A 14,860-nucleotide genomic window follows, 5' to 3' on the forward strand; every position below is an offset into this window, starting at 1 on the left:
TAGCTGAGTTAAGACATTTGTAACAACAAATGGAACAAAATTGGAGTTCCGAAGAATAAATATTTAGTAAAATACTTAATTACTGTGCAGTAATTTGGTTGGACAAGCAGAGTTATAACAATGCTGATATTTTGTTTTATTGTATCACTCCACTAGTTTACTTATAATTTCAGCTTGTGATTCTGCTGCTTTTCTCAACCAATGCAAAACAGTTAGGAAAAGTAAACAGAATTGCTGGTCGTATTAGGCTAGATACTAGGGCTGGGTATTGACACTATATATCGATTCTATATATCGATTCACAAGCTTGCTTCAATATCAATTAATTGGGGCCAATCAGGTACATGGAAAATATTCTCAAGGAAAAACATCTCTCAACTAATGCTGTAACCTATACGGGAAACACCTGTTGGTAGCTTACATTACTATAAAATTAAAGGTTAAAAAATTAACTGATTGCTATAGGCTACTTACTTAAAATTACACAAAATGACATTTTTATACAAATATTGTTATAATAACTTTTTAATCACAATTATGTTTCTACTTGTTTTTTGAAATATAAACATTTAAATGGTGTCTGTCATAGATGGCAGATTTATTCAAATATCCATTAAATATTGATGAATGCAAAGAATATGCAATGTAGTTTCACAAAATGATCATCTAAAGTTCATTTTTCCAGGTGACTAACAAGTTTGTGGTCATTTTATGTTTTTTTTCTGGGGTAAATGTAACATAAGCTGTTTTATTGACATCTGACCATATTAGCCCGGTTCTGTCAACACTGCAATGACTCCCTTTTAAACATTGTATACAAATTCAAAAATATTGCTAATTACTTACAAAGCACTAAATGGTTTAGCTCTGCAGTTTGAGCAAGCTCTTAACGCATAATAGTCCTTCATGTCTATTGCAATCTCAAAAATCCGTACAGTTGATAATACCTAGAATATCAAAATCGACTGCTGGCGTTAGATCCTTTTCCTGTTTAGCACCAAAACTTTGGAAAAGTCTTCCTAACATTGTCCTGGAAGCAGACACACTCTGTCAGTTCAAGTCTAGACTAAAAACACATCTCTTTGACCTAGCATACACAAAACACATTATAGACTTCTATAATTCTATGTTAGGCTGCATAGTTTAGATCAGCCGGAACTGGGAACACTTCCCATAAATCCTGATGTACTTGTTACATAATAAGTAGGATAGCGTCTACGCTAATATTAGTCTCTCTGTTTATCCTGAGGTTTACCGCAGTCCGCCGGATCCAGGCCGTTTCCAGATCTGATGAAGGACCTGCGCCTGAACACGACGACAACGCAGTCCTGAAGTGTCAACTAGTCTCTCCCCTGTGAAGACCTCCTTCCCTTCCCTTTACCTCTGTACAGATAAAACGTTGTCGGGATAATTCTAGTTCACGTGGCTACGCGGAAGCGATAAAAAGTGGCCAGATCGCATTAAGGGTTTTCTGTTAGAACGGTGTCGTGTTAGCGGCCCCTGAGTTAATAACGAATGAGCGTTGCGACGGAAGTGAATCAATCAAAACTAACTTTAGTTTGACAGTAACTTTATTCTAAAGCTGCTGTAAAGCCAAAACAATCGCTGTTACTTTAATTTCCTATTATCACTGTAAAGCTGCTTTAAAACATTGTTAAGAGTGCTATATAAATGAAGGTTAATTGACTTGATTTGACCTGATTTTGTCTGTGGTTGAAACGCTGACTGGGCGATTACATGAGACAAGATACAGATTTTGGCAAGTTATACTGTTTCTTTCAACCTTGTGTTCATTCATGTTTATTTTGTGCTGTAACTAGTAGTAAAGCGGAAGAGAGGACCTGTGTTAGTACATAAGATAACTAATACAGACATTAATGGTCATTTTAACGTAGTTCAAACAGCATTTATCATATGTTTTGTAGGATTTGTATACAGGCGCGAAAGAGGGTGCATAATATTAAATGTAAATGATTTGGAGTCCTAATTTCGAGGAGGGCATTGCCGACAGCGGTAACGAGTATGGGGTCTCTGTGTAACAAAAGTGGGTGTTTCTAATTTTTTTTTTTGAGTTTTCAAATTGGTGGGTGTTTATAAATCATGCAATGAAAATGATGTCTTTCACCTGACCCCGCCCCTAAACCTGCCCTCACTGTGACATGGGCAAATCAGGTAACGCGGTTGAAAACGCCCCTCTGTCGCCCACTGATCTGGTAACTCCTATTACTGTCCTGCAGAGACTTATACTGTATTTGGAGGTAACAGCAGCGATCTGTCACGCCCTATGGTCACGCCATGGTTTCAGCCATTAAAGAGCGCCAAAACGGTAATTATTGTTTGAATTTCATAATAGGCTACAATTGACAATTTGAAAGCTGAGACTTTGCTGTATATCAAAAGTAACAAAGCTTATTGTAAATTATAGGATGGTGATGAAATATTTAAAAGAAACCAATTGTAGAAGTAACGTTAGTTTGGCTTACTGTGAGGAAGTCACAAGGGAAAAAATGGGATTTTAGCTGAAGTTGTTTGAGGTTGAGATCTCTGCACTGAAGTTGCTCTTTTGTTTCACATGTGCTCTTGATCAAAACAATGAGTAAAAAACACTTAATCACTCAAAAATATGTTTTTGTTGACTAGTAGGCAGTCGGCCTCCCAAAGAGAACAGGTAGCCAATAAACCCTAATCCTCTCCTCCCGTATCTGTAACAAATCATTCAAGCCCTGAAATTATACTTTAGTTTTTTTTTGTCCAGAAATATCACTTGTATCATTTCATTTTTATATTTGTAATGATTATATTTGTAATGAAAGAGATTTTTATTTATTATCGTTTTATAGTACTATATTGTATATTTAATTTAATAATATAATTTAAGCACATTCTTTAACTTAATATACAAAAAAACTGCATGCAAAAACACTCACATTGGGTGTCTCTTGTGGGGTAAAAAAAACATATTTCATGACTCTTACCACTAGATGGCCTCATGGCTCTATGGAGTAAATTAACTGTTCCCCTGAATTCAGTTGCTTCAGTATGCATTCGGGTACATATTTTAGACATTATAAAATCATTTTTTGGAAAGTTTTAGCATTTTTAGTTTTAATTTTGAATTGTCATATTTTGTAATAATTTAAGTTAGTAATTTTTTCAAAAAATGCTGCTATAATTATTAATATACAAGACTTTTCTCCTCGACAATGGCTGCCACGCTACAAAATTTTTATTTATTCATCAACTTAACAATATAGCCTAAAAGATCGATGCTCTGGATTTAAGAATCGATAATGATTAATCAAAATGAGATTCAATTTAAATTGAGAAATCAATATTTTTAATCAAGCCCTACCAGATTCATAATTTTATTGTACCATCTCCATCTAAATCAATTTTTTTATACGTTGGGACATAATTATTTCAGAACACTAACAGGGTTGAGTAGCAGTTTAACAGTTTAGTTTAAAGGCACACTATGTAAGATTTTTGGATCATAATATCCAAAAATCACTAGAACTATGTTATATATTTTGTTGATTTGTGTACTTGCATTATCCCAAATGTATCTAAGAAAGTTTAAATCCAGAAAAATAAGTAGTTTTAACACGGACCGTGTTCATACCCGTGTTACCCTTGATTTCTGGTTTTATTTTGTAGAAACCATGGAAACACCAAAGAAGCTTATATATTATGTGTTATATTAGACAGGTAAGCAACTGTTTGGATACATTCATTGACAGAAAACGAATCATTGTTATTCAGCTCAACACAGTTAGTCTTTTTGTTTAAATCTCCTTTTCTTGATTTACAGTGATATTTACCATGCCTAATATCGATCTAGCTCACTGCAGTGTGTAACAAGTGTTTCATAGTAGTGAACGTACAGAGTAGCATTATAACACACAAAGTAGCATTATAACAACTATCAAAACACACAAATGTATCTAATATGATAAAACAGCGCTGCGTTTCCTCACACACGCATGACCAGAAGAAGCAGAAGCGTCTGCGGGATAATAAAAGCTCCAATTCTCTTGAACTGTGTGTCGCACTCGTCTCTCGTTAGCAATCGCTCCAGCGGCCTCGTTCCTCAGCGGCTTTCGTAACGTTAATAAATCTTTAATACATTACCGGTCATCCGTGAATATGATTTCTGCACGAGTCCCGTTGTATTCTCCACCAGCTGTAGAGGTGAAGACAACAACTCCCATGATTCTGCGAAATCAAGCGTCATCAAGCTACGCCTTTGTTTTGAATATATGACCTCTAGTGGCGAAAAATTACTTAGTGTGCCTTAAACATAAAACTACAAGCTGCCTCTCAGATAAAGAATATAATGCTGATGTATTCTCAAATATGTTGTTTCCTTTACAGAACCATGTAATACGGTTGACATTTTAAGATTTTCAACAAAACAAAAAAGTGATAAAGTATTTTAAAACACTGTTCAAGTCATGTATTTTAAATAAATGTATGTTATTAAAACATTATGGCAACTAAAATTTATATAGAAAGAATAAAGACAAATGCTAGCTTTTAGTTTTTTTTAATTATTATTATTGAAATGTTCTTATTACAATACACAAGATGGAAAACACAGGACTGGCTTAAAGTTACTGGATTTGATGGATTTAGAAAATGTCTATAATAATTAAACATTTGGCTGATGAACTGTTTTAACATTTACTTTTTCTTTCCTGTAGAGAGCAGAACTGAAAACCAGACCACAGCACACATGTTATCATTGGTATTAAAAATAACAATACACAACACCAGTGTTTTTGTGATGCATGTTAAAATGGCAGTTATGCATTAAGCACTTTTATACTTTTCATGTTGAATGTAAATCCACCTGTTTTTTTTTGTTTTGTTGCTGTTGCTGGCTGAATTCACGGCGCAGTAGCTGGTTGAAAGGGACCAAACCTCTCTCAAACACCTGACTTGGTTCCGTTTTACCAGCAACTAAGACGTGTTTCTGAGGACAGATGAGTTTTCAGCTTGCTACATCATCATATTTATAGAGGTGAGGAGGAAAAACATCGATTTCCTCCGTGTCATTGGCACATCAACATTTTTCACGGGCAATTATCCAGTCATATGTCTGATTAATCTCAGATCTAACTTTTTGCTTTGAATGCAGAATCATGTCAGCAGAAGACGTCCATCCACGTCACGATCTTCCTCCTGCAGGACGATGACACAGAGAGTGCATGGATGTGCCGGTATGTCCTCATTCTGGGGTGTCAGGTCAGAATTAGCTCTTCTCCACCTGTCCAACAGCAGCTGTGTTCTGTCACTCAGAGCCCTGCAGTATTCATGTCATCATGGAGGAGCTCAGAAACATCAACATGTGTTTAACAATGGCCTGTGCTTGACTTTGACATAACCTTTAGAAAGTCATTTGTAACCACATTTGAAAGGTTGTTAAGAAGATCATAATTCATACTTTAAAACCGATCTCAGATTTTCTAAACCAGGGGCCCTTTCAAATAAAATGCTCAATTCTTGGAAAATCTTTATAATATCTACCATTAAAACATTTTACTAAAATATTCAGTATTTGTTGCGCCGTTGTATTGCACAACTGACAGACATTTAATAGCTTAAAAATGTTTGTAAGCTCTATAATCAGCAAAATCAACCAAGATAATATTTAAGGATCTTTTGAAAATAAATCAATTTAAATAAATTGAACAAATGAACTCTCTTAATTTTAATTATATATATATATATATATATATATATATATATATATATATATATATATATACATATATATACATATATATATATATATATACACACAATATATATACATACACACAGTGCTTAGTATAAGTGAACGCACCCATGCTAAAGTTAACTAAAAAGAGGAATAAAAAAATCATCTTTTGGAAATTTATCTTAATGCCTTAATTAAAAAAATGAGGAAAAATCCAACCTTTAAGGACACCAATTTTCTTTGTGAATGAATAATGTATCATAAATAAATAAATGTTCTTCCTTAAAATACAGGGTGCATAAGTCAGGACACCCCTATGTTAAATTCTCATAGAGGCAGGCAGATTTTTATTTTTAAAGGCCAGTTATTTCATGGATCCAGGATACTATGCATCCTGATAAAGTTCCCCTGGCCTTTGGAGTTAAAATAGACCCACATCATCTCACACCCTTCACCATACCAAGAGATTGGCATGGGGCACTTTCCATAAGATCATCTCTCAATGCAAATCAAACCAGCTATTTGGCTAACTGAAATAAAACCGTGCCATTATATATATATATATATATATATATATAATTTTTGTATAATATAATTTATTTAAAAATTATTTATTTTTGTAGAACAATCTTAACTTTATAAAAAATAAACTATCTTATTTTTTTATTTCTTTGTTATATATAAAAATTATATATATAATAATCTTTAAAATTATTGTTTTTATATTTGATACATTTTATTTTTATAGAACAAATATAACAGTTGTAGAATGAATCTTAATGTCTTTTATTTCTCTTTTATATAAAATAATTTTTAAATATATTTAATTACACGATAATTATATATGTATAATTAAAATTTTATAATTAAATATATTTAAAATGTATATTTTATTATACATTTAGGTTTATTTTTATATAACAAAGTTATTGAACAAATTAACTATTTAATTTTTTTTCTAATATGTAATTTGCAATATGTCAATTATGATGGATGATAATGTTCCCTACAAGCCATACATGTAATATAATTCAGTAGTGTCATATTGTCTTACAGTTTTAAGAAGATGTGTAGATGTTGATGATATTGTCTCTCTGAGGCCACACACTTCCTTACATTCCATAGATTGATTCCGTATATGGGGATATAAGGAAGTATGTCGTCTCAACGAGCAGCCGGATCTGTTAAACACACAGTACATCACAACTTTGTTTGTACAACTCAGATAAAACAGTCCAATACTAATGCCAATATCTAAGGCATATGGGAAGTTGACACATACCATGGACTTTTTCTATAGACAAAACTTGATGAATCTACGTAAAGTTTTTAATCACATTTTTTCCTTCACTGGCTCATTTTAAACATCCCGGCATTAACATTTAAAAGTACAAATATTCTATTGGATATTAGGTCATAAAAACGAAATGCTTGCTGTTAAAAATCATTTGGATTGATTTTAGATAGTGTTAAATGCTAACTTTAAGCAGTTTATAAATAACTTTAGATGGTGTTGAGCACGTCACACCTCAGTACATGTCAACTTTCCATAAAGTTAAGTCATATCCCATTCTGGCCTAGCAAGCATTTAGTAAATAACAGACTATTGTCTAGAAATTTGCATGGCCTTAATAAAAAGTAAAATTAGCTAAAAATGGCATTTTCGTTCTGAAATATGCTTGAGTAAACAAACTAAGCCTCTAAATCAGAATAAAGCAGTAAAGAGAGACTCAACCAAGATCTGGTTCTGCATCGAAAAGCCCTGCAGTCCGACAGCAATGACAGTTTCAGCACAAGTTTCCCACATTACTTGCCCGTCCCTTGGCGCCCACTCCGTCAGACGGGACAAACACGGGTCCGGCGCTCTCTGTCGTCCTCTCTTCTGTGCGTATCCTCGTCCATTGCCATCTCCTGGATTGTGTCCAGACCTGGCTTGGCTTCCCGTCCTTTTCTATGGATCGCCCTCCCCCTTGTTGGCGGCCTTCCACCTGTTGGTGTCTTTTAGAGGCCTGGGTCTCTCCTAGACCTCCTGTTCGCAGCCCTCAGCTCTCTGACAGGGCCAGCAGCCTGTGAAATCACACCTCTCAGCTGTTCACACTGCACCCACAGCGAGAGCTGCCATTGAATGTCAATGGCTTCTTAAAAAAAGCATGGGGTGGGCAAAAAGACAACTGCCACCAGCTTTTCTTTGGACAGCATGGCAGAATTTTTTTCTGGTGCACAGCTGACAAAGTAGTTTGTGTTTTTGGTGTGTGCAGAAATATATCTCAGTGATGTTAATGTTCACAATTCATTTGGTCTTTCTGTAAACTTCTCAGAGCAAGGCTTCAGGACAGATTTTACATGCTCATTTTTGTCTTTCATTTCAGTATCTATAACTATTCAGTGTCTATATATAGCCTATAGAAGCTTGTTTCAGCCAGGGAATAAAAAAAAAGGTAATCGTGACTTTTTATCTCACAATTTTGGCCTTTTCTTGCAATTGCAAGTTTATATCCCACAATTTTGAGAAAAAAAAGTCTGAATTGTGAGATTGGACACAACCTTTGAGGTGAACAATTAAAGATATGAGTAGCATTTAATTCTTCCAATGTATTTTCTTAATATCTTATGGATTGTAAGTTGTGTTTTATTATTTGTTTTCTCTGCTGAGCTTGACCCATCAGAACAGACATGTGACCTGGAATCTTAGAGTGTGTGTATATTGATTGTGCATTAGCAGTTTGCCTACTTATATTGGTCACACATCTCTACATAATTCAATTTGAATAAATACATTTTGGTTTAAACTAGTTTAGAGAACCAGACAAATCTTGTTCTTGTTCAGTAAAATTGTGGTTAAGGTGTGGTTAAGATCCAACAGTCAATTTAATTTTACACAAACACGTTGTGTTTTCATGATTTATGGAGACATTCCATATATATCATGTTTTTTATACTGTAAAAACTGTTTATTGTAACGCCTACCCCTAAATCTACCCATCACTGAAAACATTCTGCTTTTAGAGATAAAACAACTTTTTTTGATTTTATAACTTAGTATGATTTTTAAGCTATTTTCCACGCGGTACCAAAACATGTCCCGACAAGAATTTCGGATATTGTCATCTTTTGGGGACATTTTGTTCAGGGAATACCTGAACCACACAATTTTTGTACAATTAAATGTATTAATAAAATGTAATATGTAATTTATATATTAAATGTATATCCTTATTTAATCGTATTAATCATATATATATATATAATACTACCTTTCAAAAGTTTTGGAAACATCACCATTTTTTTTACATCTTTAAAAGAAGTCTCTTCTGTTCACCAAGGCTGCATTCATATTCTCATATATATATATATACATTTATAAAAATACAATACAATATAAAATAAATGGATCCTATCCTTATTCTAGACTTACAAGGAATTTCATCTCATTCGGCATAAGTATAAACTAATTCATTTAAATATATAGGCAATATACCGATCCTGAAAAAGTGACATGTGGAAGATTTGGTGCTGTGGATTGATATGAAAAAAGAGTTACAAATGATATGTCAAACACTAATACTAAATATTAACCGCTGCTACAGTCAGAGGTAAATGTTGTTCAGCTGAATATTATAATTATTATTAATAATAATATTATCAACCAACAGAGATGTTGATCTAGGTACATCTCTTTCTTGACATTGAAACGCATTGACCACATTTATTATGCCTTTGCCTATTTTTGCTTGACTCTGGGATCACATGTAAGACTGCTGCTCCACGGACAGAAACAGGAGCTGCTGGGGAATGTGAACGAGGAAGCTCATAATGGCTAAGGTCAACACCTGTGTTCTAAAATCAGCTAGAGTGGAGAAAGATAGATAGATTTAGAGACAGAGAGCGGTTGAGCTGTAAGACTCCTATTGAAATTCAACTCTCAGTCTATTTCAGTTGCACACAGAAGCTGTAAATAGCCTTGGCTGCTTGTGTGCATGCCTTAAGATCGCTATAGAAGCTCCATGACATGATCGTCTAAGCAGGTCCGCTCATGACTCCGTTTCTGTCAAAAGCATTGATTATTCTTTATATTGGTTAATCATTGAATTATTATTCTTTAAAAAAAACCCATAAAGGTGTAGATTAGTTCAGCATTTTTTCCAGTACATGTAGATGCGGGACACTGGGGTTAGCGGTCACAGTTTCACTCCAGCAAAAAATGTATTAAAAAAAGTTTATTAATTTAAAATAGACATAATAGATTCTTATTTTCACGTAGCTAGTAGGTCGTAAGCTCTCCGTAAAGTAATGTTGTCACATATGACGTTTACCCTTGATGATCCAATAGCAGCCTTCAAATAGCAGAAGTTGTGTTGAAATGCCGTGAATTTCAGTTTATCCTTCATTCTAGCTTCTTTTGTTTTCCTCACATTATTAACGGTAAAAATAAGTTTCCATTAAATACGATACTTGATCATGAATAACAAGTGTTTTTATAAGTCAATAACATTCAGAAACTGTATTCGAAATCTAATTAATAAGGATCAATAAATAAATATTGATACAAAAAACATAAGAAATTACGTTTATTGATTATGACTGATATTTGACATGCACAACATGGACCGATGCACACAGCAAGGCGCTGTTTAGGACGGGTTCGGGTTAAAGAGCCACTAAAAAAGTAATATTTTCACAATGTTCTCTCTCTTAAAATGTAAGCGAGTGTAAATGTCAGCAATATCATATTGTCTAAAGAATAGAAGTCTGTCAGGTAAAAGAAGAGCTTATTGATGCAGTTCAGTCTGTCTATTTTATTCCAACCGCTCGTGACTCCTGATCGGAAGCTGCCGTAAATATTTAGTTTATACGTAGAGTTACGCTTCAACTAAGTTTAATGGTACAACGCAAAAATATTTAGAAGTGCGCAAGTCGTAACTTAGTGGCCATTTACGTCAAAACTAGGCTAAGTTGTAACTTGCGCACAGCTGGTGCAACCGGCCTGAGTTTTGAAAACAGTGTCACCATAATCGAGAGCGCGCAGCTCCGCTGTTTAAAAGCCTGACCCTGCTAAAAGTGTTAATTTTCTAATGGAATAATTCACATATTGCAGTGTAGCAATAAATAATAATAATACCAGTTTTTTTGGAGGCAAGTAAATGGTGCTCTAATTATTTTATGCTGTTAATATGGTAGAAGTGGATCTTTAAAACCAAAGTGGATCTTTCATTTTTATTGATCATGTGTTTCTCTTAAAACGGACACGGAGATTCATGAGAAATTGCGCTGCAGATAAATCAACATGGTAAAAAACTTGCGCGGTCTTATTCTTCCTTAAAATAAATAGTCAATAATGTGAATAAAGGGAGGAATTTGACTTTCAGATAGCGCCTAGTTTTGTGGTGTAGGTCTACATATTTTATAATGTTAACTTCAAATAATACTAATAGTAATTTAAAGATGTGTTAGCATTGGATCTGGATGGGAAGGATAACTCTGGGAGTTGGAGGGGGTGTGTCGCGATACTGCCTTCTGGCGCCGCTGAGTGTCGCGATTTTGGTTTCATATCGCATATCGTTACAGCCCTAATTTAATATAAATATATATATAGTGGTCGACCAATATATCACCTCGGCCGATATTTGGCATTTTTAAAATATCGGCATCGGCCGATGCGTTTTTCTGATAGGCCGATGTGTTGGAAGCAGGACTTTTATTTTGACAGGCGCTGAGAAGAGAACGGCAGCGCCTGATCACACAGCACTCACTCACATTTTCCATCTTCATTAGTTTACGATCTCTGTCAGTCATATCTAATACTTTGTTAGACAGAACTGGTAAACAAAGAAAGTAAATGGTATGCGAAAAAGTAAACTGTTGCTTTTATATTATTTGTAACAGAAAAGGCAAACAATCAGGCTAAAATAGGCTACTTTATCATTTACCGTCAACATTCAGCAAATGCACATATGCATCATTTAAACAAATCTCTGAACATCTAATAAACATTTAATTTCACAAGCTTTGCAGATTTAATCGAATCCAGGTGTAATATCTTGTGAAGTGTCCATTTGTAGCCTGCATAAATGTGTTTCTGCGAGTGACGCTCGGTCCGTGCGAAGTGAGTGAATCCGAACAGAATATCACCTTCATAGGAGATGCGATCGAAAAACTATGAAATTTTAAAATATGCTGTGTTATATCCAGTTGCCCACTGTCTCATATTCATATTGTTTCACTGTGTGCTGTATGTAAAATTAGCGTTATCTTGTCTCTATTTGAAAAAAAACATGATTATCAGTGCGCACTAAATTACCAGATCACTGTGCCCTGTTACAGTGTTGGCTTCCTTTTTATTCACACACACATATATATATATATATATATATATTTTTTTTTTTTTTTTTTTTAAACAATTACTTTAGTTGTAAAAAATACTGTAATAGGATTGCAGATTCAAGAAGTTGCCATCTAAAATATAAGCATGTTTACTTTAAGGATTTGTTTTCTAATTTATTAAATATTTATTAAAATAAATATAAAATGTGTGTATATATATATATACACAGCAGTGGCGGCTGCTGGTCTTTCAAAGAGAGGAAGCTGTATTAATGAATGAATGAACAAACAATCTAAAAAAAAGATATTAAGCTCGACGGAGGAAATGTGGGAATTAGGTTAAACTGAAACAATGAATGTGGTGTATAATTGTGTGAAATTTATGATGAAAATTGGTTCGCAATTACCAAGCAAATACCAAGAAATAGGTTGCAGCAGTTTGTCTTTCGACTACACTTGCAAAATCCGCGATGGGACAGTGAGCTCGAATAGCTTCAGCGTCAGCGACTTTTTATAGTACAAAATTGCTGTCAATCAAAAGGAGATGCAGTGTTTCGACAGACCCTCCAATCATCACGCAGAAGCCCGGAGTCCAGACATAATCGCAGATTTATCCAATAACCGTCTAGTTTCGAATCACTGAAAAAAACTGTTCAAAGCAGCCCCATTGAAATCAATGGACGCTCGGCTTCAACAGGGAAATGCACTGACGCTCCGGGAATGAATGAGAAGGAAGTCGAGTCAGCCGACCTGCTATATGTAGCTGATTCTGAACGAACTCGTCTTCGAGATGAATGTGTTCTAACGCATTTTTAGTCAATAAAATGTTAACACAATAGTACATATTTGACTATTAATTTTTTAACATTTATATAGGGGAAGCCGAGCTTCCCTTGCAGTCTTAAAGAAATCCCCACTGATATATACAGTCAAACCAAAATTTATTCAGACACTTTCAACATTTCTCACGTTATCACAGTTTATTCGCTATAGTTTAGAAAATGGTAATAAAATATGACAAGAACAGTTATCAAATCAGTTGATATTTCACTGGTTTTGGCCATTCTTCTTTTTGATTGTCTCACAAGATTCCCATTACACGAGAGTAGATGTTAAAACTTCATGCTGATTTGTACTCAGCTTTCGCCAAGATAAGCACCAACTAAGATTTAGCTTTACAGTAACCTATGCTTCTCCATCCATTTACGCTTCTTTCCATATGGTGATGTGAATCTCCTTCTGTCTGGTGTTAATAGCTGCAGTGTATTTGCAACGTCTGCAACCACAGTGCGGTTCCCCCATAACAACCCTCTGGATTGAGCTGAGTAGGGAACATCTCTAGGGTCTTCAAGTGAGCACCTTCCGTCCTCAGTGTTTCGTCGACTAGCCCACGACACCTCAAGAGGGCTCGACAGTGACTCTGGCGTCCCAGACTCACCCCCCTCCGTCCCCCACTCAACTCAGCCCAGCTTACTGACCTCTACATCCCTCCTGCTGCTGAGGTTGCTCCTTCCTCGTAGTTCACATGTGACCTAACCACAATCTCTCCCCAACCCGACCATATGCGCCAATCCGTTTGACTAAGGCTGTCGAGCCCCACTGCCGTCATTAAAGCAGGTTCAGTGGCAACGGTTCCGTATGGCATACCACCTGTCCAGACACCAATCCTCATTCACGCAAAATACGCATGAACATAATATTACAATGCAAACTATACATATAAAACCAACAGACTCTTCGAGTTTTCAAGAATTCTTCGAAACCGTAGCGTGGCGGCCTGTACACAGCCAGCCAGAATCTTTCCGTCTCAACCACAGCCAGTTGCTGCTCCTCTGCAGATAAGTGCTTTACTGTGCAACGCGACTCTTGGCCACTGAATCCAACGTCTCTGAGGAACCGGGTTGTAGAGTGTGCCACAAATCTTGACAAACCACTTCCACTGGATAAACCCGGACTCTCCATCCTCGCTGTTCTGCTTCAGTAGCCAGATGAGCATACCGCAGTTTCTTCCTCTCATATGCCTCATCTACCGCATCCTCCCATGGCACTGTTAACTCTATCAGTTGAACAATGCGTGCTGATCCAGACCACAAAACAATATCTGGTCGGAGGTTAGTGGTGGTAATCTCAGGTGGAAAAATAAGCCGCTGATCAAGATCAGCCAGCATTTTCCAGTCCCTAGCAGCTTCCAGTTGTCCTGGACGAGAATTGGTTTTAACACCTTTTCTTGGTGGTTGCTCGCCTGGGCGGAGGAATATTCTGTGTGTAATGTTTTGCTAGAACAGGTGGCAACTTATTGGTCATGTTACGCTTATCTTCCAATGCTGAAGCCAAACATCGCAGTACTTGGTCATGGCGCCAAGTAAACCGACCCTGGCTAAGAGCCACCTTACATCCTGTCAAAATGTGCCTTAATGAATTAGGTGAAAAGCTGTCAGCTGTTAAATTTAAGTACACAGTTAGAGAATACCAATTTAGGTCAACCAATTACCAAGCACTGCTTAATTTTGTTAAGTCGCATTAGAAATTAAAGAAAAAACGCTTAAGTAAAACATGGTCAGGTCAAAGTGTCTGAATAATTTTTGGTCCCATATTTTTTATAAATTTTACTGGTAGTCCACTGTATGAAGAATTTTTGGGTGTAATATGTCACAGTTTACTTTATTTTGCTATAAAGTATATAAATACTGTTTGTGTCTGCATACACAAATATTTAAAATGTGTAAAATGATTATCCTGATTTAAGATAGCAATAAAGTACCAACATTGTACAGTTTTTGTATAGTTTTTCATTTTTGACAATGTTACGCACATCCA

General features: G+C 35.4%; 2 long non-coding RNA genes across 2 annotated transcripts; one reads left to right on the plus strand and one right to left on the minus strand.

The window, feature by feature from the left end:
* Positions 1–4,530: 4,530 nt before the first annotated feature.
* Positions 4,531–7,592, minus strand: LOC143746743 (uncharacterized). The gene is made up of 2 exons (XR_013206610.1): positions 7,458–7,592; positions 4,531–5,305 (listed from the first exon to the last, which is right to left on the minus strand). It is a non-coding gene; the product is annotated as an uncharacterized LOC143746743 (long non-coding RNA).
* Positions 4,560–5,222, plus strand: LOC143746741 (uncharacterized). The gene is made up of 3 exons (XR_013206608.1): positions 4,560–4,747; positions 4,901–5,023; positions 5,141–5,222. It is a non-coding gene; the product is annotated as an uncharacterized LOC143746741 (long non-coding RNA).
* Positions 7,593–14,860: the final 7,268 nt, after the last annotated feature.

The sequence above is a fragment of the Siphateles boraxobius genome, unplaced genomic scaffold, assembly GCF_051911475.1.
Source record: "Siphateles boraxobius isolate OS27281-9 unplaced genomic scaffold, OSU_SipBor_1 22, whole genome shotgun sequence".
In the NCBI taxonomy this organism is placed as follows: Eukaryota; Metazoa; Chordata; class Actinopteri; order Cypriniformes; family Leuciscidae; genus Siphateles; species Siphateles boraxobius.